Below are 22,312 nucleotides of genomic sequence, written 5' to 3'. Positions count from 1 at the left end.
CACGGGTGACATAGGGAAAGGACCCGCCTGTCTCTGGCGGAAAGATTTATCTCTCGCACAGACGGAACACGCGAGAACAAAGTCCTTGACATCCTGGCGCCACCGGGGCCACCAATAGGACCGTTGAAGGGACTTAGTGGTATGTTTGACCACCAGGTGAGCTCCGGTTTTAGGGGCATGAGCCCAGGAGAGCACCATACTTCGTAGATTAGGGGAAACAAAAGTCCTCCGCGACGGAACCGGGTAAGAGGACACTGCAGCCACCCTCTCTTCCTGAGAGTTCTTTGCGACATAATCTGACAAGACCCGGGTCCTGGAAACTGACAAAGAATCTGAACCGCATGTCGCAATGATAGGAGGATCAGAAACTACCCTCCGGGTGACTTTGACCAAACACTGAGATGCACAATTCTCACTCCAGGAAGAAATTCTCCCCGTATTCCAGTCAATGTGTGGAGTATGACAACGTAACCAGGGGAGACCCAATAACACCTCGTCTAATCCACCGGGAATAATAAGAAAAGAGATAACCTCCCGGTGGCCCTGAGGAAATGACATGGTGAGAGGGATCGACTGATGGGTGATTTGCACATCCAGGAGTGAACCATTGGCAACACTAATGTTCATTGGACTAGAGAGTAGCTCAATAGGGAAGGCATGTCTCTGGGAAAAGGTAGATGATAAAAAATTGCCCTCAGCACCAGAGTCCACCCACGCCTTGGCAGAAACTGCAGATTTACCAAAGGACAATGTCACCTTATATGATAACTTGAAGGAAGAAGTCCCGGAATTTAATATACCTCCACCAACGGTGGTAAGACCTACTCGTTTTACCAACTGCTTGGAACCCTTATTTACGGGGTGCTCCAAGAGATGTGCAGGTTGGGAACGAGAGGGACTAGACTCAGTCCGGGATATATCCATAGCCTCAGGCTCCGGGTCGAGAGTCTTGGGCTTGGATCTAAAGACACCTGGTGCCAACAGATACTGAGGACTGCCAACCTCTAGCTCTAACTTGTGTTCTGCATGACGCAAGTCTATACGGTCAGCGAGAGATATTAACTCCTCCAGAGAGGTTGGAATCTCTCTGGTAGATAAAGCATCTTTAATATGCCCGGCCAGACCCTTCCAGAACACCGGGATAAGCGACCGCTTAGACCAATCCAGTTCAGCCGCCAGGGTTCTGAACTGGACGGCATAGTGACTGGCAGTGGCCAAACCCTGGACCAACGCAAGGAGCTTAAGAGCCTTATCATGCGTGACCTGAGGACCCAGGAAAACACTTTTTAGGATCTTAAGGAACAGACTCGCATTTACTACAACTGGGTCGTTCCGCTCCCATAGAGGAGTAACCCACTCTAGAGCCCTGTGAGAAAGCAATGAGATGATATATCCCACTTTGGCTCTTTCGGAGGGGAACCGTGCCTCCATCATCTCCAAATGAATGGAGCATACATTAATAAAACCCCTACAGAGTTTACTATCCCCAGAAAATTTATCCGGGAGAGCAAACCGGGGTAATGGGGCACTTGCAGTGGTTGCAGTATTCACCGCAGCCGAGTTAATAATATTGGCTGCTAGAGTAGCCGCCTGGGAAGCTACTGCAATGATATCAGTGACTGGAGCAGTTTGTTCCAGAGTTCTAAGTTTGGTCTCCAGTTGCTGTATATAACGCTGCAGTTGTTGATTGTCGGCCATGTTCAGCAAGACCCTGGCGCTCAGATACTGTTAGGAGGGCGGTTGCAAACAACTTTAATATAATGGAACGCAACCAACCCCGGGGTCTGCAATGCAGCCTGGTGGACTGCTGCCGAACACTTTCCGGGTGGAAAGGAAAGCGACAAACTTAAACGTTAAACCCTTCCGTGTTTCTGCACAGAGGAACGGGTATAGCGGTTCGCTCTATCCCCGTTAACTGCATGAGAGAAGAGCATCCGGGATAGCAGTTACTAAACTTCAGTGGTTCACACAATCTCCAAGAACCGCAGGGAGACGTGCGACCGAGGGAAAAGCAGTAGCCCTGTCTTCGGTACAGGCGCTACGCAATAGGAGTGGGCGCTAAGATGCATGTGTGACTCACGCCGTCGGGTACTTGTCCTCTGCCGGCGTGCTACCGGACAGAGGAGTATTTCTCCATGTGGTCCACAGGTGCCTACAGCGAGTAGGACGTCTGCAGGCTGCTCGGGGTGTAAGGCGGCCCCCTCTGACAGAGCCAGACTGCGAGGCGAAGCTACCTGCCTCTATGGAGTTAACCTGCCTCTATGGAGCTAACCTGCCTAGCGGAAACTACACGTGGAGCACAGACGTCCACACAACAGCATCATGCTCAATGATCCGAGCGCGTCACCATGTTTTTGGGCGGGCCTTTTAAAGACTAAGCCCTGCCCACCGACGCGCCATTGGTGACGTTATCCGTGGACCAATCAGGCGATGCCAGGTCACCGGGTCAGGTGGGTGCCAAACCATCAATCACGATCCGCCAGGTCACGGGCATGCTCAGTACGGCGAATCCTGGACAATCTCCAAGCACCCTGTCTCCCTCTGCAACCTATGCTTAACCTTGCAAAGTGCCAATACATGGGAGACAATCTGTATGTCTCGTGGACCAGCTAGGCGTTGGGGCTGACGATGATGCTGAGCAGCATCAGCCCTGGCTGGACTGAGATGGGAGAACACAGAAGGTCCTGGACCTGCTTCAAATCCATAACCAGACTGACGCCTAACACTATGACTTTCAGAATAGATGAACACACCCCCAATGCGCTTCCAGGCTAATTTGTACATGATTTTAATTCTTTGCGATAGCAAACTGGATTTCTACAAGACAAGCATCATTTTTATTATTGTTCCATGACCTATTTAGCTATATTACTAGTTAAATTAGTAAAATCATCCCGATAATTTCCCTAAAAAAATTTTTCTAGCTATTAAATAATGCTACACTGACCATACCTTCATATGATTTCAACCATTTTTAGCTAGGTCACATAATGCTTTTAATCCTGCTGCCATTTCTGTATATTTCTCTATAAAAAGTAATATACTATAATAAAATGGGAAGCACTACACTTGTCAATGATACGATCAGAGCCATGTATTCTAGTATAAAACAACTCAGTAGACTGCTATCTTTTTATGGCTATCCAATCATGCTTTGGCTCATAATAGAAATTTAATATAATAAAATTTTATAATAAATCTGAATTGCTTGATTGTACGCAAAAATGTAAAATTCTTTATCCATTGTTACTTTTATCTTAATGTATTTCTCCATGGGGGCTTCCTGGAGGTAAATGGAATTAGCTTGAACATTATGTCTCAGTATTAATCATACTTTTATGTATAGAGTATAAATCTTATGTGACACACAGACCTGGTTTTAATAACTCCATTGAAAACTCTTTAATGAATCTGAAAGTAATACAACATTATTCTTGGGGATAAAGATTATCTGCTAATATTGCTGACGTCTAAATTTGATTCTACCAAAAATACATTTGTCAGCTACGTTTTATATGGAAGTAATTTTCATTTTAAGCACTTAGCAAGGATCATTAATGAATCATTTAAGAGGTCTAAATGTGTGGGTGTTATTACATGTCTCATTAGGGGGAGGTATAGATAATAATACCCTAACCATTGCAAAGCAGTCAAGCTTAAAGTGGTCCACATGAATAGAAAAAAAATCTAAGAAAATGTGATTATATATACACTGTGTTCCAAATTATTATGCAAATAATGCATGAAAATGATCTTGCTGCGGAATACACGGTTCTTCTTCTTGAACCATGGAAGGAAGTGTTGTTTGAGAAACTCCACATACATTATGGAGTTCATCTTTATCCCTTCAGGGATCCTAAAAGGGTCGAAAATCTCTCTCCCCATGATTCCAGCCCAAAACATTACTCCACCTCCTCCTTGTTAGCGCCGTAGCCGTGTTTGCATGGGGTGTCCATCAACCAGCCATCCTCCACGCCATCCATCTGGACCATCGAGATCATTTCATGCATGATAATGCCCCGTCTCATGCTGCACATAACACATCTGCATCTCTGGCTGCTATGAGCATAAAAGGGGACAAACTTATGGTGTGGCACCCATGCTCCCCTGACCTCAACCCCATTGAGAACCTCTGGAGCATCATCAAAAGTAGTGTCTATGATGGTGGGAGGCAGTTCACATCTAAGCAACAGCTCTGGGAGGGTATTCTGTCCTCATGCAAAACAATTAAAGCAGAAACCATCCAAAACCTGACAAATTCAATGGATGAGAGAGTTCAGAAGCTCCTTTCGAACAAGAGGTCCTATGTGCAAATATAACATCACCTAGAATAAAGTTTTGAGTTGAAAACTGTTTGATTTCAGTTTGTAATAACCTGCTAATGCTTATAATTTCAAAAATGACCATTTTTTTGTTCTTTATTAAAATGAAAAGGTTGAAAACTCTGCTGTGCATAATAATTTGGAACATGCATTTTGAGTGCAGTTTAAGTTTTTTATTTTTTAAAAAATATACTGTTATCATAGGCAGTTTGTACAAAAACCTTTCAATTGTACTCTAATAGTTATTTGACTGGAAAATTACAATGACTGCAATTCATATAGGTAATTTGGGAAAATCTGAGTAAATATTATTTGCATAATAATTTGGAACACAGTGTATAAATTCCTAAATATCCTCAATTCATTTTGTCTAGGGAGGTAATTACTGTAGAATTAATCACTTAAAGGGAATCTGTCAGGATTTCACCCCCAAAAATATTTTTAACCGCATGTAGCTCTTTCAAATACAAGTCCATCGATACCTTTACATGGCCAGTCCGTTCCTGCATTACTGAGAAATCAGTGTTTGAATTGATATGCAAATGAGGCTGAAGGACTATGTTAGGCTGACGCCTTAGTCACTCCAGCTCTATTCCACGCCCAGCGCCCTGAAGTCACACAGCATAGAGGCTGTCAGTCAAGCAGGAGGAGGCAGCGCTGGAGTGACAGAGGCTCCAGATATACCATAGTTCTTCATTCTTTTGTTTGCATATCAGTTCAAATTCTGATTTCTCAGCAACAAAGGAGCAGACTGGTCATGTAAAGGCATTGCTGGACTTGTCTTTGAAAGAGCTACATTCACATATGAAAAGTTTGGGGTGTTGAATTCTACTGACAGATTCCATTTAAATGGAATCTGTCAGACATTTTTTGCTATGTAATCTGAGAGTACCATGATGTAGGGACAGAGATCCTGATTCCAGCAATATGTCATTTACTGGACTGTGTTTTGCTGCTTCGATACGATCAGTGATTTATCAGCAGGAGAATATCACTACAAGATAAGCTTTCATCGTGCCTCCCAGTCGAAAGATGCCCAGAGCACTGTTGCGCAGCTTTCTGTTACTATACATTACAGACAGAAAGCTGATAATCAGAGATGTGGGTGGGGTTATGCAGGGCTCAGCATTCTAAGCTCTGTTAAAACATAGAAAATTATGATTCTATTATTACTGATGTACCCAGTAAACTAAGTGATTCATCACTGAAATCAGGGTATCTGCCCGTACCTCATGCATCAGATTACACAGCAAAAACCTGCTGACAGATTCCCATTAAGGAAGTTTTTGTTTTTGATTTTTCAATCCCACCCCCCCATAATTCTAAGAGCCATAACTTTTTTATTTTTACATTCACATAGATATATGAGGGCTTGTTTTTTGCATGATAAGCTGTAGTTTTGAATTATACTATTTATTTTACCATACACTGGAAAGAATGAAAAAAAATTCAAGTGTGGTGAAATTGCAAAAATAAAATGCGATTGTAGTAACATCTCAATTTCATTCAGTATTGAGTATGAATGAACCCCAGTGCAGAAATGCACACACAAACACATTGGCTGCTATCATCTGGCAATTGCAAAAGGAGCTAGGACAAGATAATATTCAAGTTCCTAGAAAAGAGAACTAAAGGTAAACTAATCAAATTTGCAGACTATGCAAAGGTAGGAGGGATAGCTAACATTAGGGAAGACAGAGAAAGGATTCAGAAGGATCTAGAATTGAATAGTGGGCAACAACTAATAGAATGGCATTTAACAGGGAGAAATGCAAGATTCTACATCTGGGCATGAAAAATGCAAATTACATCTACAGAATGGGAGGAATAGAACTAAGCAACAGCACATGTGATAAAGACTTGGGTATGCTAATAGATCACAGACAGCACGAGAGTCAACAGTGTGATGCAGCAGCAAAAAAGGCAAACACAGTTCTGACATGTATTAACAGAAGCATACAGTCTAGATTACGTGAAGTATTTATACTCCTCTACTCCTTGGTCAGACCTCATCTAGAATACTGTATCCAGTTCTGGGCACCACATTTTAAAAAAGACATTGAAAAACTGGAGCAAGTTAAGAGAAGAGCTACCAGGATGGTGAGCGGAGTGCAAACTATGTCCTATGAGGAACGGTTAAAGGATCTGGGAATGTTTAGCTTGCAAAAAAAGAAGGCTAAGAGGAGACTTAATAGTGGTCTACAAATATCTGAAGGGATATCACAGTGTAGAGGGATGATCCTTATTCTCATTTGTGCATGGAAACACGAGAAGCAAGGAAATTAAACTGAAAGGGAGAAGATACAGATTAGATATTAGAAAAAACTTTTTGACAGTGATGGTGATCAATGAGTTGAACAGGCTGTCAGGAGAGGTGGTGACTTCTCCTTCAGTGAAAGTCTTCAAACAGAGGCTGGACAGCCATCTGTCTGGGATGGTTTAGTGAATCCTGCATTGAGCAGGGAGTTGGACACGATGACCCTGGAGGTCCTTTTTAACTCTAACTTTCTATGATTTTTAAGATTTACTGTGAATGGAATAAATTCAGGTCATGATAGCAAAACATATTCCTGCAGATTTGTAGACATCATATTCTTATTCCAATTTTCTTGTTCCATCACATCCCAAAGGTGATTGAGATTGGGAACCTACCGATCCTTGGAGGGCACTGCTTGATGATATGTGTATATTGATTCTTAACTTATCGTAGATTGCACTATTTCCGTGATATTATACATCATAAATTGTGAGGACATTAATTTATTGTCAAGTTAAAAATTGTTGGCACAGACTATAGTCATAGAGCATGCTCGTATACAATAAGTAAGTTGCGACATGGAAACAAATCAGTTTTGGGATGCTTAGTAACTGCAGTTTACTACTCACAGCAATGGAACAGAACCAGTTAGGCATTTTAACAGAGAGAATTGGCATCATGGGGGAACTCATTAAAACTGATGTATAAAACATGGTTTGGAGAGAGCATCAGATTGTAGTATTGGTTGTCTAATGTTCTCTCCACGCTGGAAGAGGAAGCTTCGGAAATAAGCAGTGGAAACAATCCAGAATATGGAGAAAGTGAAGGAGCAGTGGGAGTCTTGTAGTAGAGTATAGATTTTTTATATTTGTATGACTGTGGGCTATTAGTAATCTCATTTAATATATTGCACAACCCATTTAAAGAAGCACTCCCATGTATTTTTTTTAATAAATGTGTACATATGTGCATGTAATAAAGTGTGACTGTATTTATACACTCCCATGAAAAATGTGATAACAATGCACTATGGCTAACATCATGACCTTACATCCTGTGTTTGCATCAAGCCGCCTCCAGATGAACCTGATGGGGAAATGCGTTGAGGACATTTTCTGATGAGTACCAATTTTTATTTTTGCGTGGCCTGTCTCAATATATATTTTGCTGATGGGAATATGGGATATAGCTGGATATATCGGGTAACATGAAGTGTATATATTTGACTATCGATTAATACAATAGGGTCATCTAAGACCTCAGAGGGACAGCCACCGGTGAGTGGGGGTACCACTATCATGTCTTAGGGTGCCAACCTCTTCGGGTAGGCAATAACAGATTTCTTTAGTTACAGCATCAGGGCTTTATAGTTCCTGTATCATCTATTCAGCTCTATCATTATATTATCTGTCCACAACAGGCTTACAAGCCGTGAAGAACTATTTTTAATTATTGTGCTTTTTTCTATATATGTCTATATGTGTTGTGAGCCCAGTATTTAATGCATACCTAATACATTTTTAACATTTTATAGGGGTGTTTCTTATGTTAGTTACTTCCTCTGTATTAATATACTCACCAAACGCTGCTCTCTTCAGGTGACCAGTGTCATTCTTCTCTTCTCAGTGACGTCACCACTCTCCAGACTCTCCTGATCACGCTAAGCTCTGTGTGACCTGGAAGTGACTTTTACAATTTAAGTCTATAGAGTGTCCAAACCAGGCTCTATAAGCTTTCATTGTAAAAGAGACTTCCGACTTACACAAAGTAAAGAGTGAGCTGGCTAGTCGCAATTGCGAGACGTCACTGAGAAGCAAAGAATGGCGCTGGACATCGGATATAGCAGGGGTAGGTGAGTATAATAATTCACACCATACACATTGTGACAGAGTCACTGGTGAAGTATGTGAGGGGAGATATGTTTCACTACGGCTACGAGCCTCAGTGAATTAAACCTTGAGGTTTCTTTAGCATGTCAGGTGCTGAAGAGGTTAAACAGCTATCCTGGGTCATGTTCTTTGTGAGTAGGTGAGAGACGGGCAGACGGATACTAACCATATCTCCACCCCAAGTATGTGACTGGGAGAAGTTAAATACTCAGTCACTGTTTATTTTCTCTGATCTGGTCTGGAGGAGGAAGTCTTCAGACTGTGAGTGGAAGCCAGAGAGCTCCACAAAAGGACTTTGCTGGATTGTTAGTGATACCTAGAGCAGGTGAAACCTATGAACTGTGCTATACTTTACCTTTCTGTTTTCCCGTTATCCTGGAGAGGACGTGTTTATTTTTCTTGAACCCTGATGGGGTTTATGCCATATAATAAACCCGCAGAAAGTTAACCTGAGACGAGTTTCCTGTGTCTTGCTCTGTGAGAGCTGAGCAAGTCGCTATACCACAACATATACACACATTAAATAAAAAAATATACATGGGAGTGCTTCATACATGACTTACCTGCTAATGCTTTTTCTTTGCACACTGTTCTCTACCATCAGCCACCATAGTGTGAGACTCATGGATCCCTTATCTATCTCTCTATCTATCTATCTAGGCTTGAAAAAGGTTCACATTATGAACCGAAATGTCACAACATTGGCTAATAAAAATTTTGCACTTTATCATTTTGGTGTGCTGCCTTCGTTTATTTCTATATTTGGAAGGTTTTGTCACTGCCTATCTATCTATTTATCAATCTATCTATTGAAAGGCAACACTTAAAAAAAGTCCAAACTACACAAATTATATGGACAGAAACATCACAGTGAGCCAATAAATTCCTCACCTTTTGCATCGGAATTGTCCGGAATGCTGCCCGTCTTTCGGTTGTATGTATATCAAGGATTAAGAATCGATATCCTGAGTTTTGTATCCACTTTTTTGGATACACAGTGCTACTCTGTTGTTTGTCCTTTTATATTTATCAATCTATATTTTAATTGCTACCTTTTAACAAATATCAGACTTCTGCATGTTGTCTGTAATTCAATTTTTTTTTGCAGAATATCTGTCGAACACATTCTTTGCTTTATTTTCCTGGGTTAAAAATGTATTCTTATTGAACATAGACTATAGTGTAAGAGAGATTAAATATTTATTCAACATTCCCTGTCAGTTTAGAAAAAAAAACACAAACACAGAATTGTGGCATAACGTCAAAATCACATTTCACAGTGCAGTTAAGTTAGATGAAAAGCGTTTTTCAGACTCCTTAATCACACACACATTGTTTTATGCTCTGTTCCTGCACTCTGCCCCTTTGATGCTGTGAAAGGTCTGCAATTGAGTGCATGTTTTGTAAAACATCGATTTGCCTGTCTGACTACACAGGGATGTCTGTGCTCCTGCCCAGCCTTCTTTTATTTCAAATAATGTATTGAGAGCAGCAAAGTCACAGTTTAATTTTACAGCGCCGTGGATTGAGAAGGAAATCTTTTTTCTAACTCCCCAACTACACAACTCAGATTTCCATTAAGCCTTTCATGTGGAGGTAGATTGTCTGCGTTTTGAATGTCTGTTACGGGTGATTTTGGTTTGGTTATTTGCTTTGAAAATGCATTTCCTTTGTCAATTTGACTGTACATGTTGGCTACAGACTTTTCAATATCTGCCAAGTTATGTAAATTTTTAAGAATTCCCTTTAACTCTCGTCTTGGGCCAACATCTGAATGGGAGGTTTCTGGTGGTGGCAGCTTTATTGGTATCAGCTTTTCCCTGGCACTGTTTAATGGTATAGGAGACAATGCATATAGGGATAGGTTGCATGGGTTGGAAGAGAGAAACTTTTCTCTAGGTGGAGGTGGAGGTGGAGTTGGTAAACTGGGAAATGGTGTAAATGAAGGTGGTAGAGATGGAGCAGGAAGGGGTGGAGGTGGTGGTGTAGAGCAACAAGGGTTTACTTGAATTGAAAGATGAGGTGAGCATTGTGTAGGAGGTGGGGACAGAGATTGTTTAGGTGGGGGAGATGGAGGAGGAATATTTGGTGGGTCAGGAATAAGGTCTGGAGCCACATGATCACATTCAACAGCTTGAAATTCATGGCAAATTGTTGCATTTTTCCTGAATAATGGCGGTGTTGGCTTTCGTGTTGGTGGAGGAGACATTTCTTCTGTATATTCTGAGGGAGTGACGACAATGAAAGGAAAGTTGGATATATGAGCAGTAGAAGCCATGTGTGAATCTTGTGTTAGTGAAAAAGAGCGAAGATTTTTGGCATGAGCAAGATCCATCATAGACGGCGATTTATTTTCTGTGCAGCCATGATTATTCCAGGAAAATTGTACATCTCTAAATTCCCAAGGATTTCCTCTTTTCAGATGACACAATGCATTTTGTTCGAATTGTCTTGCTTGCTCCTTTACACTTAGTTTACTATTTGTTGAGGTCTCCAATGTTGCTCTAAGACATTCTTTGTGCTTCGTGGCTTCATTGATTTCACGCTGTGCTTGTAGATTCATTTGTTGACACTGAATTGGATCCATGATAACAGGACTCTCAAGGACTTCGTAAACATTTCTCTTGGCAAACCGTGAAGGAAGTGTCCAAGAACGATGCAGACATTCTGCACTGCCTTTGACTGTGGGATCCTTCAGCTGTCTGTTTTGAGATGACGACTTATCTAAAGCAAATGTACTTTTCCACAGCAACCCAAGATTAAGCAAGCTTTGGTCTCCACCTTCTACATATAATGGATTCTGAGTAGTTAGTGGGTTTGCATCAGAAAGAAAGGTAATATTACTTGATGACTTTGGAAGGTTATTATTTAAACATCCACTGAAACAAGACTGTTTGTGAGCTTCAATGGCACGAGACGCCATATTGCTTATAAGTCTTTGCCGGTCTCCTTCTTGTATAACTGATTTTTTTCCCCTGCTTTGTTGAAAATAGTAGAGAAGAAAAAGACTTTGAAAGAAAAGAAGATAACCAAAAGTAAGGCTAAGGGGTAGAGAGGAAAATACTTCTAATGTTGCTATATCTATCTTTTACTATCATCTAATGTGCTATAAAGAAGACAAACAAGGGGTGCTTGCAAAAAGCATCTATAGAAAATTAAAAAACTGCAGTGAATTGGCCAGTGGATTTTTAAATTGATTAACCCTGTAATTCAATTGAGTTGATTAGCAACTTTTCCAGAATATATGATTTGGGTATTGAATACTGGTACCCTATAGACTGCTCATCTATGAGCAACTAAAATACTAAGCCACCACCCTTCTCATGTGCTAGTGGTGGTTCAACAGTATTTAACCTTTGGACTCTTCCCCATACAACATTATGATTTGGGGGATTAATATATGAACCTGGCCTTGTATCACATCTTATTGATTTAATCACATTTCGACAATCTATCTTTCACTTGCTTTTCCTTTACAATTGTAGCAGATTCTTTCTTGGGATTGTCTAGAAATTGCATCTGGGATTTAGAATCTCCCTACAGTAAATCTTGATACAATCCTGAACATGTGAATATAGCCTAAGACTGACAGATGCAGAAGTCATTTATAACATGCTATTACTTCGGCAACTAGACCATCCGATCTGGCTGAGACCTCCTATTGTAGCTGGGAAATTAGACTTGGGGCTCTGTTTTCAAGAGTAATTTAGCATTACTGAATTTTGATAGTCTCATTTTCTCCTAATCAGTTGCAAACTAATGCTGACCTGATAATGACAACATGTTAACAACTCTTGTGTCTGTGATATCCGATATTATTTATCTTTAGTTCATTTTCTGAAAGCCCAAAACCATGTAAAAATGCTTTAAATTACAATACAGATATAATTTTGAGTCAAAATTTTTTCTCTTAAATTAATATATTTTTATGCTAATTTTTATTGTCCTTTAATTATATAAGGCAGCTATTGGTCAATGCCATGGAGGCTTTACCATAGTTCCAACTTTACTGTAAATCTGATAAACATTTTTATAAAATGATAATGGTGTATTTGGAATTTACATGCCAAGATTTTACGTAATAGGACACTATCATAGTAAATATTATAGTCTGAGAGTGTGAGCATTTATTTAGCTAATGTTATATAGTATATATTTAACAATGACTGGATTGTTCTAAACTAAACTTATGATAATTTTTCACTTGCAGTAAAAACAATTTAAGTTGAAATATCAATTGTATATCATTTAAAATTGATTTGGGAACTGAACTCAAACTAAGTTGATTTAATGAATAATACAACTACTTTACATTATTGTATTCTGTGTAACAGGGGAAAATATATCAGAGCTGGGTGTCAGATGGCTCCCCAGGAATCTGATAATGACGAGCCATCCAATGGATAAGTCATCAATATCTTAAGACAAGACAAACGCTTTAAGGATTTAAATTTAGAAGTTATTTTTGCATCTAGATTTTGGCCCCGAATCATCAAAGCAATTTCACCAAAAATATGGCAAAAATTACTTTGAAAAGTTGCAAAGTTTTTTGCACATTTCACAATTATGCAAAAATGTTGCCACTTTTATCATTTTCCCTCCAGTTTCTCCCAGGACAGGGATGTTGTGGGAGAATGACGACAAAGCTTGTCTAATTCATGACAAGCTGTGATATTCATTACGCCGGGCATTGACTGCAGTAAAATTTGTGGTGAGCCACAAGCCACTCATCAGATGCTCCTGTTTCTTTAAGAGATATGCGCCTCCTAATGAATCAGGAGTGTCTGACTCCAACATGCCCCCTCATCAAGATCGGCAATTTTCTCAATGTCTGACATTTTTCCATCGATAATAAATGTAGGTTTATTGCGGAGATCACTTGTCTTAATAAAGTATTAAAGTATTTATTTTATCATAATAACCAGTAATCACCTTTCCATAATGGACATAGTGTTAAAATTAATACTGACCTAATTATGCTATTAATATTGTAATATATTTGCTTTTTCAAGACCCAATTTCAATTATCGTCTGGCTCCAAACACAAAGAAGAAACACCAAGACATTTATACTAATCTAAAACAGATAAGTTTACTTACTGAAACCTGAGCATGCAGTGAACAAGAGGAGAAAGCAGAAGATAAAAACAACATGTAAAGTATTCACAGTAGGAGAGCTGGAAAACATAGTTTTTAAGAATTGCTAAAATGTTTTATTATACTAAATGATATAAAGCTGATGAATGCATAATAATCAAAAAGAGAACATAAAATAATAATAAAAAAAAATAAACATAAGTGTGTCGACACATATGGTAGTAAAGCTCTGCCCATACAAGCTTACAGTTTAAAGGGTATGCAATGCTTACAAAGGCATTCGGTTGGGGTGGTGCATGGTGTTTAGGTGATATTAGGTAGAGGTAACAAATGTAAGTTATAGAGAGCTGAGTTTTCTGGTACACATGAATGTTTAAAAAGCTGGACAGAGTCTGAGATTGTGTTCATTGTATAGATGATTCATGTTAGTGTCCTATCCCCTGATGACGCTGCTCGTGCGGTGAAACATGTTGGGGGGGCATGTGCTGACATTTATTTATCCCATCAGCTCTAGTGATGACACCACACGGTACCATCAGAACATCATAGATTTTAGTCTATTTATCATTTTGGATGATTAGGGATAACATTTCAATACCCTCTACATTCACATTTTAATATAAAGATTAAAAGTTAAATTGTATAGCCTGTTTAGAGAGGGATAATTATATGGGTTTTCCAATTTGGTTCATTATTTGTATAGATGGAGAGAGAACAGGTGACACGTTGATAGCAATAGTAGTAGTAACAGAAAACATAATTTATAAGAGCAGGTTACCTACTTCTACAGCTTTTTTGCCTAGTTCTTATGCTTATGTACCAATTGCAGCAATACTGTGTAACCATCTGATCAAGTTCAATATCTGGGACTGAAATGCATAATGTTTTAGGCACAAAGTAATACATGGATTATCCCTATGTCTACCTCTTAAAGTCCTCTTGGATAACAGCACTAACCCAAGATCCTTATTATTAGCACTTTCTTATACGTGCCAATTGTAGGCACTTTTGGACTTTGCATCTTCATACACAGGAAGATTCCACAAAATTATGCTACAGTAGATTTCCAGTGGGTTCACACGAGCCAGGCTTACTTTTATTCTGAATGCACATCAGTAAGAACTTGGCACCATTAGCCATTTGGTCATTCACTCGTTTCGTTATCCTTCCTTTGACAGGTATTGCAAGGCACTAACTATTCTGCATACTAGAAACAACCAACAAGATCTGCCGCTTTTGAGATGTCCAGACTTAAAACTAGGATGTAGTCAAATTTACTCAGAACCTTTTGCTTGTTTATTATTCTTGCTTCCAACATATTAAAGGGGTTGCCCACTACTCAGATAATCCTTTCTCAATCCCTATGTTTCCTCCTAGTAAAATAATGACACCTATACTCTCCTTCAGTGCTGTTCCAGCGATGTCTGCACTGGCTCTCCCATGGCTCACGTGGCATTACTATGTTATGCGATCCCTGTGGCTAATCAATGCTGGCTTAACTCTCTTCTCCTTCAGACTCAACTGACATCCGGAGGAAGTAAGAGAGCAGCCGCAGCTCCCATTTCCTTCAAGTGTCTGATTTGTCTGAAAGAGGGGAGAGTGAAGCCAAAGCTGGATGGACACAGGGATCATGTGACATAACAATGTAATGCGAGCTCTGGAAGAGCCAGTGCTAACACCGCTAGAATGGAGCCAGCATCAGAAGTGACTAAAAGTGTCATTATTTTACTGGCGGGAAACATAGGGATTGAGAACGGGTAAATGTCAAAACCAGGCACATTTTTGGTGGACTGCTAAGTATGTACACCCCCTGGACCTGTGGTGACATGATGGTCACATGTGCAAAAAACCTTCACCATCACGCGAGTCTGGAGTCAGTAGAATAGCTGAAAAGGAAGAAGGAAACTGAAAAGCTCTAAATTCAACCTCCAACATAAACTCGATCATCTTATTCCACTTTAGGAGGAGTTAAAACCCTATGCTAAGCTTTTTAAACCATTTTCTAACCCCAGATGAAGCAGTTGCGAAACGCGTGTTGGGTGTTTCATGTGTTTGAGCTCTAAAGGTATATAATCAGCTAGTACTGATTTTTGATTATTGTTTTACATCTCTATTCTTACTTTTTCATCTGTGTTTTTGAGGTATCCATCTTATTTTATTATTGAGTTTTGCACGTTTCATTTTAATCATTTATTGGCTCCTTGTATAAAATCATTGCATACGCTCAGCCATTACTGATTTTGACTATTTACATTTCTGATTGTATTTTCATCATCTGGTCCTTTTTATTATCAATTCTACTTGATCATTGTGTTTTTGCACATCATTTTAATAATTTATTAGCTCCTTATCCATATGTATTGTAGTTATTGGACCTTTTGTACTCTTTACTGGGGAATTATTTGTGACTCGCCCACCTTAATTCATTTGTTTGTCGTGCACATGGTTTTATTCATGCTTTTTAAATTGTTCCTTTATAAAGACTGTTTTAATATGAATTTATATTTGCCATGTATTTTTGTTTATTACATTGTATTGAAATCCTCATGCTTTTGAGCCTACTATTTTGCAGTTATGTCACTATATAGTTTTTTTTTTAGATATTAATATAATAGTGTTGATTAAAATTGACCGTTTATTCAATAGAACCCTGATGGTTAATAGTTGAGCTCTGCCACCATCGGCAGTGCCCACATCACTGGTACAATGTCTTAGAAATTGTTAAAGATGGCTGCTGCTGGTACTTAATATATGAATCAATGCTTCTATTGTACGAGGTATTTTCTGCTTTACTTTGGTATTGTGGAGCTTCTAGGGGAGCTATTTTGCTTTTCACTGTGATATTTTGCGCTATTGTGAAGGTATTTTGTGCTCTGCTGTTTTTATAACTCCCATAAAACTCAATAGAGCGAACGCACTTATACTGACATCACAGACAGTGAGTGCTGCACCAGGAATAATGGGAAAGTAACCTCCGTTTCTGACATTGGCCTGGGTTCGTAAGGTGAAAACTACTTTCACAGAATACGACATAAATGTCCAAAATGAAAATTGGCCTTTACTCCTTTTACAGACATATAAGGAAAGCTGATAAAACTTATAAATTGAAGAAATCAAGATGTCTGGAACAAATTCCCTATGGAAGGAGAGTGGGTAAGTTCTGGTTATGCTCACCTGGTGGAAATGTGACAGGCACAACTCCTATGAAGACATGAAGAAAAACAGCTCCATGGCTGGAGGATAGATTCTCCAGGAAATATTGGATCCAATTGGATGAAGCATGTTAGGTGGGCTGCACTGCTGGAGTAAAGCGATTCTTCAACAATGAGGATAATAAGTTTTTTTTATTCACAACGCGTTTCCACATCGAACAGACGTCTTTATCAAGTGTTTTTTTTACTGAAACGCATTGTGAATAAAAAAAACTTATCCTCATTGTTGAAGAATCGGTTTACTCCTACAGCGCAGCCCACCTAACTTGTTTTACCCTACTGGATCCAAAACTTATGAATTAGCTCCAATGTGTATTGAGTGGTGCTATTTTTCTGTGATACATTGCATTGGGGAAGAGAGGGCAATAAGTGAGGGGCTTGTGTGCTAAGGCTTTTTTAACTCAGTCCAGCCCTGGGAATGTCATCACCCTGCTATAATAAGGGTGATGACATTTTTTTTCAGTGGTTTTAATGCTATGACTGATCAGTATATATGTGCTCTGGACATACGGTTTCCTTTCCTTCAGGAGGTAATTGACCTGAGATTTATAAGTAGGTCATGTCTGGATGTTCTTTTATTTCAGAGACAGTACCAAACTTGCGCTTAACTTCTAAAACAAAATGATAGGCAATTAGCCTCCCGTCCCCTTTCCTCCCAGTACGATTTCACCATCCCAAACTCAGCTGTAATCCTGGGCTCCCAAATGAGTGGTCATGATTTCTACAGAGACCGCAAGGTAATTTAAAACACTAGACTAAAATAGATATATTATATATTCCTTCTCAGTTCCAGGGGTGTAGCTCCAAATCCTATACTTCAAATGCGAGATGAAAAAGGACTCGCTGTCACTCATTAGACATCATTAGATCTGCCACAAAAGTTCACGTAGCCAAAAAGAGAAGAAAAAAAACAAGTACTTTTCGTCTTGTCTTCTGTAATACTACGCTTGATTTGAAAGCCAGCCTGTAGGCTTGTTTTATATTCAATGCATAGAAGTTTTATTTGATTCCCCAGATGCCCAATGCCACAGTGTGAGAATGTGCGAGCAGCATCCTAAATTTGGGCATGTACAATCCGGCTTTCAACATTCATTCAAATCAATTTCCTGCGAGTAAAGAACACTCTGTGCGGCATCAATATGTAAAGACCAGGCTGTACTACTTAAAGAAAGTTTTGTTTGGGTAAAAGAAATAATGATAGTGCTGAAAGCCACAATGTACTATTTAATGAATGTGAGTGCAGCAGTTAGAGGTAGTGGCTACTTCTGTCTTTTTGTTGCCATATGCAGTACTCTGGAGATAAGGCACAGTGGTTACTGATTATAGCAAATAGAGAAAGGAGGGAATGGGTTAAAATTCAAAGCCTTGACTTTTATTCCTATTATTAATTAGTATAGGGAAGGATACATTGCTATTGACAAAGTAGATAGGAAAATGCTAAATGAACCCTTCTATTGTAAAAGTAAAAAGGAAGAAAAAGCATATGATCAAAATCATAAACTATTCATGATTTGTCAACCTATTTCCGCAGCTTATGGTTACAGATTACAGGGTGTTGCAAAAAGAAACCTGTAGATTACCAACAGATTTTCCAGGCATCAATAGACTTGAAATTCTTTGTGATTTTCTGATATAATTGGGCTATTTAATGGACAGTCTGACCACAGGCATTAGTAGAGTTCAAACTACAAACTGTCCAAAAACAGTCTATTATTTTTTGATAAGTTTTGCTGCAGTTGGAATATATACAATTAATGATCACTATATAAAGGCAGCCACCAACCGGCAGCGAAACTGCATACACTTTATTTATTTTCCATAAACTTGTACCATGGCTATATGGTGTGAGAAATTGTAGCCAGACTTGGACTGGTCCACAGGGTAACAGGTGAATACCCGGGGACTAGTGATGAGAAAGTATGTTTTGTTAACCCTTTCGCCGAGTATACTCCAGCATTCCTCACATGTATTAAATCTGTCAAACAGTCTCAAATCATGTTCATGGAGCAATGAAAACTTAATGCCCGAGCACGCTGTAAATACTCGGTGCTCGTCCGAGTATACTCGGTGAAAGTATTAAAAAAAACATACTCGCTCATCACTACCGGGGACCCCTGTGCTGGAGAGGGCTTCCCACATCCGTACATGAACAGTGTTTGGCACAATACATTTAAAGGGATGTTTGAAACTAACTGCATTGATTTAGTCCTAAATGTCTACCTATTTAACTGGTTCAGGACCGCCCACTGTACATAAACGTCGGCGCTGCCCGAGCTCTGTGCAGCGCCGACGTTTAGAAACGGTGGGTGGTCCCGCAGCACTCAGGACCCCCAGGGTCCTTGTAGTGCTGCGGTACCGGCTCAGAGCGATAGCTCTGACATGTGGCATCATGGGGACCTGAATGGATCAGGTCCCCATGATGTTAACCTGTTCCTATCTTCTAGATGCCGCGATCCATAGCGATCGCGGCATTTAAAAGATAGTAACAGCTGGTGGTCAGCGATCGGGACCCCCCACATACCTCAGGAGCGGCGGGGATCCCGGTGCTGTGACCTCTGACATCATTGAGACCTGATTGGCTCAGGTCTCGATGATGTCAGCGTCACACCAGCCAATCAGAGAGATCACCAGGGAAGTTTGTTTTAGCAACAAACTTTCCCGGGCGATCTGCCTGATAAATACACTGTTTCTCCTCCGATCTCAGTGAGAGAGCAGAGGAGAAACAGTGTGACAAGAGCTGTGTCAGCCTTGCCACTGTGAAAGTAAAAAAAATAAAATAAAAAAGAAAGTAAGAGTTAGGGTTAGTGAGTCTGTCAGATCAGTCAGTCCTGTCAGATCAGTCCTGTCAGATCTGTCAGTCAGTCAGTCCTGTCAGATCTATCAGTCAGTCAGTCCTGTCAGATCAGTCAGTCAGTCCTGTCAGATCTATCAGTCAGTCAGTCCTGTCAGATCAGTCAGTCAGTCCTGTCAGATCAGTCAGTCCTGTCAGATCTGTCAGTCAGTCAGTCCTGTCAGATCTGTCAGTCAGTCAGTCCTGTCAGATCTGTCAGTTAGTCAGTCCTGTCAGATCTGTCAGTCAGTCAGTCCTGTCAGTCCTGTCAGATCAGTCCAGTCAGTCAGTCCTGTCAGATCAGTCCAGTCAGTCAGTCCTGTCAGATCTGTCAGTCAGTCAGTCCTGTCAGATCAGTCAGTCAGTCCTGTCAGATCAGTCAGTCCTGTCAGGTCAGTCAGTCCTGTCAGATCAGTCCCGTCCGTTCAGTCCGGTCCGTTCAGTCCAGTCAATAAATCTAAAAATAAAATGGCCCGTCAGACTTATACCGCAGAGGAGGTGTATGCCCTGCTGTGTTCTGACACTGATGACAGCGCAATCTCAGATGGAGATGTGGATTTTGAGGGCTTTAGTAGCGGCGACACTGAGAGCTCAGAAATGAGCAGTGATTCTGGTCCATCCTCAAGCCCAAGGACCAGTACAACAATAGGGGCAAATAGCGCTACTGGAGAAACGTCTCCAAATCAGGGAACACTGCCCAGTACAAGCGCTGTCCCTGCTACTAGTGAATTGGCGCACGCCAGTGTACAAGGGGCTTTGCCACATGATCTAGCATTTCCCAGATGGGAGGCTTCGGATTCGGCTGCTCCATTCAGCCCTGATTTCAACGCCACTCCTGGTATAAATGTGGAGGTGGAAGATTTTGGACCAATTCATTTTTTTAATTTGTTTTTTACAGACAGCTTGCTAGAGCATATTGTCGTGCAAACAAATTTATATGCATCCCAATTCATAAGCCAGAATCCCCGATCTTACTATGCTAGGGCAAATTTATGGACACCAACTAATGTCCCGGAAATAAAAAAATTTTTAGGACTTACATTTGCCATGGGGCTTGTTAAAAAACCGAGCATTCGATCCTACTGTTCCAACCACCCTGTTCAAGCCACCCCTATGTTTTCAGTCATTCTGCCTAGGACCCGTTATGAAATGCTCATGCGGTTTTGGCATTTTAACGACAATAGTCAATGCCTGCCCAGAAATGCCCCAGAACATGACAGGTTATATAAAATTAGACCCATCATTGAAAATTTGTCAGAAAAATTCTTAAGCCTCTACACCCCAACACAAAATATTTCTATAGATGAGTCCCTTGTAAAATTCAAAGGAAGACTGCACCTCAAGCAATTTATCCCATCTAAAAGGGCAAGGTTTGGAATAAAGATCTATAAAATGTGCGAAAGTTCAACCGGATACACATCCGCTTTCCGCATATATGAGGGGAAAGATAGCCAACTAAACCCACCAGGATGCCCTACTTATCTGGGGACATCTGCAAAAATTGTTTGGGAGCTGATAAGTCCATTTTTTCAAAAAGGCTACAATCTATATGTGGACAATTATTACACCAGCATACCCCTATTTAAAAGTCTGGTTGAACACAACATCGGGGCTTGTGGGACCATCCGTAAAAACCGTCAGGGGTTTCCACAACCATTGGTCAACCAAAAGTTCCAAAAGGGGCAGTCAGGGGCTGTACGCAACGGAGAGCTGCTTGCCCTGAAATATAGGGATAAGAGGGATATTTTTGTCCTCAGCTCCATCCACACAGATGCCACAAGGGCCACTGTAGAACTAGGATCCACCACTCCGAAGCAAAAACCTGTGTCAGTCATTGACTACAACAAACACATGGGGGGTGTGGACCTTGCAGACCAGGTTCTACAGCCATACCAGGTATCAAGAAAGTCCTATACCTGGTACAAAAAGTTGGTTATCTATTTGTTTCAGGTGGCCACATACAATTCTTTTGTGTTGTACGAAAAAGCAGGAAATTCAGATCCTTTTCTTGATTATCAAGAAAAGGTAATTGAAAACCTTGTCTTTCAAAGTGTTAGCCCCGATCATCCATTAGAATCTGAGGATGTGAAAAGACTCACTGAGCGACATTTTATTGCACTTATTCCAGCAACGGAAACAAGAAGGAACCCCCAGAATAGATGTTGTGTATGTACTAAGAGAGGAATGAGGCGTGATACCCGCTATTATTGCCCACAATGCCCATCATTGCCAGCCTTATGCGTCACTGACTGCTTTAAAATCTACCACACAGAACCACGTTTTTAAACTGTAAAAATGTATCCCAATTTGTCATTCAAACATTTGGTTCATTTAGTGAATGACATATTCGAGTAGAGCTCACTTAATTTCCAGGGGGGGTTCTCCAGAATCTAAACCTTCCATTGCGTGCTTGTTTCTGGAAATCATCCATCGAGTTAAAATGGTCACTAAACCCATAGATGAATTCCCAGAGGGGTGTCATTTCCAAAATGGGGTCACTTCAGGGGGGATTCTTTAGCTCTGGTACTCTGAAAAGTGCCAGAACAGCATAATCCCCCCTGAAGTGACCCCATTATGGAAATGACACCTCTGTGGGAATTCATCTATGGGTTTAGGGACCATTTACCTACTTATTTTCCCACCACTAGATTAATTTATACAGAGGAGTAGATTGTAAAATTCAGTCACTTGTTGTGGGTTTCCTCT

The 22,312-nt window shown here is 40.4% G+C and overlaps 1 protein-coding gene across 1 annotated transcript in view; it reads right to left on the bottom strand.

Annotated features, from left to right (window-relative positions):
• The window catches only part of PCDH15 (protocadherin related 15), a 2,836,044-nt gene that overhangs the window by 149,655 nt on the left and 2,664,077 nt on the right, over positions 1-22,312 (bottom strand). The gene's annotated exons all lie outside the window — the stretch shown is intronic.

This window comes from Phyllobates terribilis, unplaced genomic scaffold, assembly GCF_046119375.1.
Source record: "Phyllobates terribilis strain yellow unplaced genomic scaffold, ASM4611937v1 Scaffold_5__5_contigs__length_657084704, whole genome shotgun sequence".
In the NCBI taxonomy this organism is placed as follows: Eukaryota; Metazoa; Chordata; class Amphibia; order Anura; family Dendrobatidae; genus Phyllobates; species Phyllobates terribilis.
The sequence above is the reverse complement of the archived record's forward strand: the minus strand, read 5'-3'. Positions and strand labels throughout refer to the sequence as shown.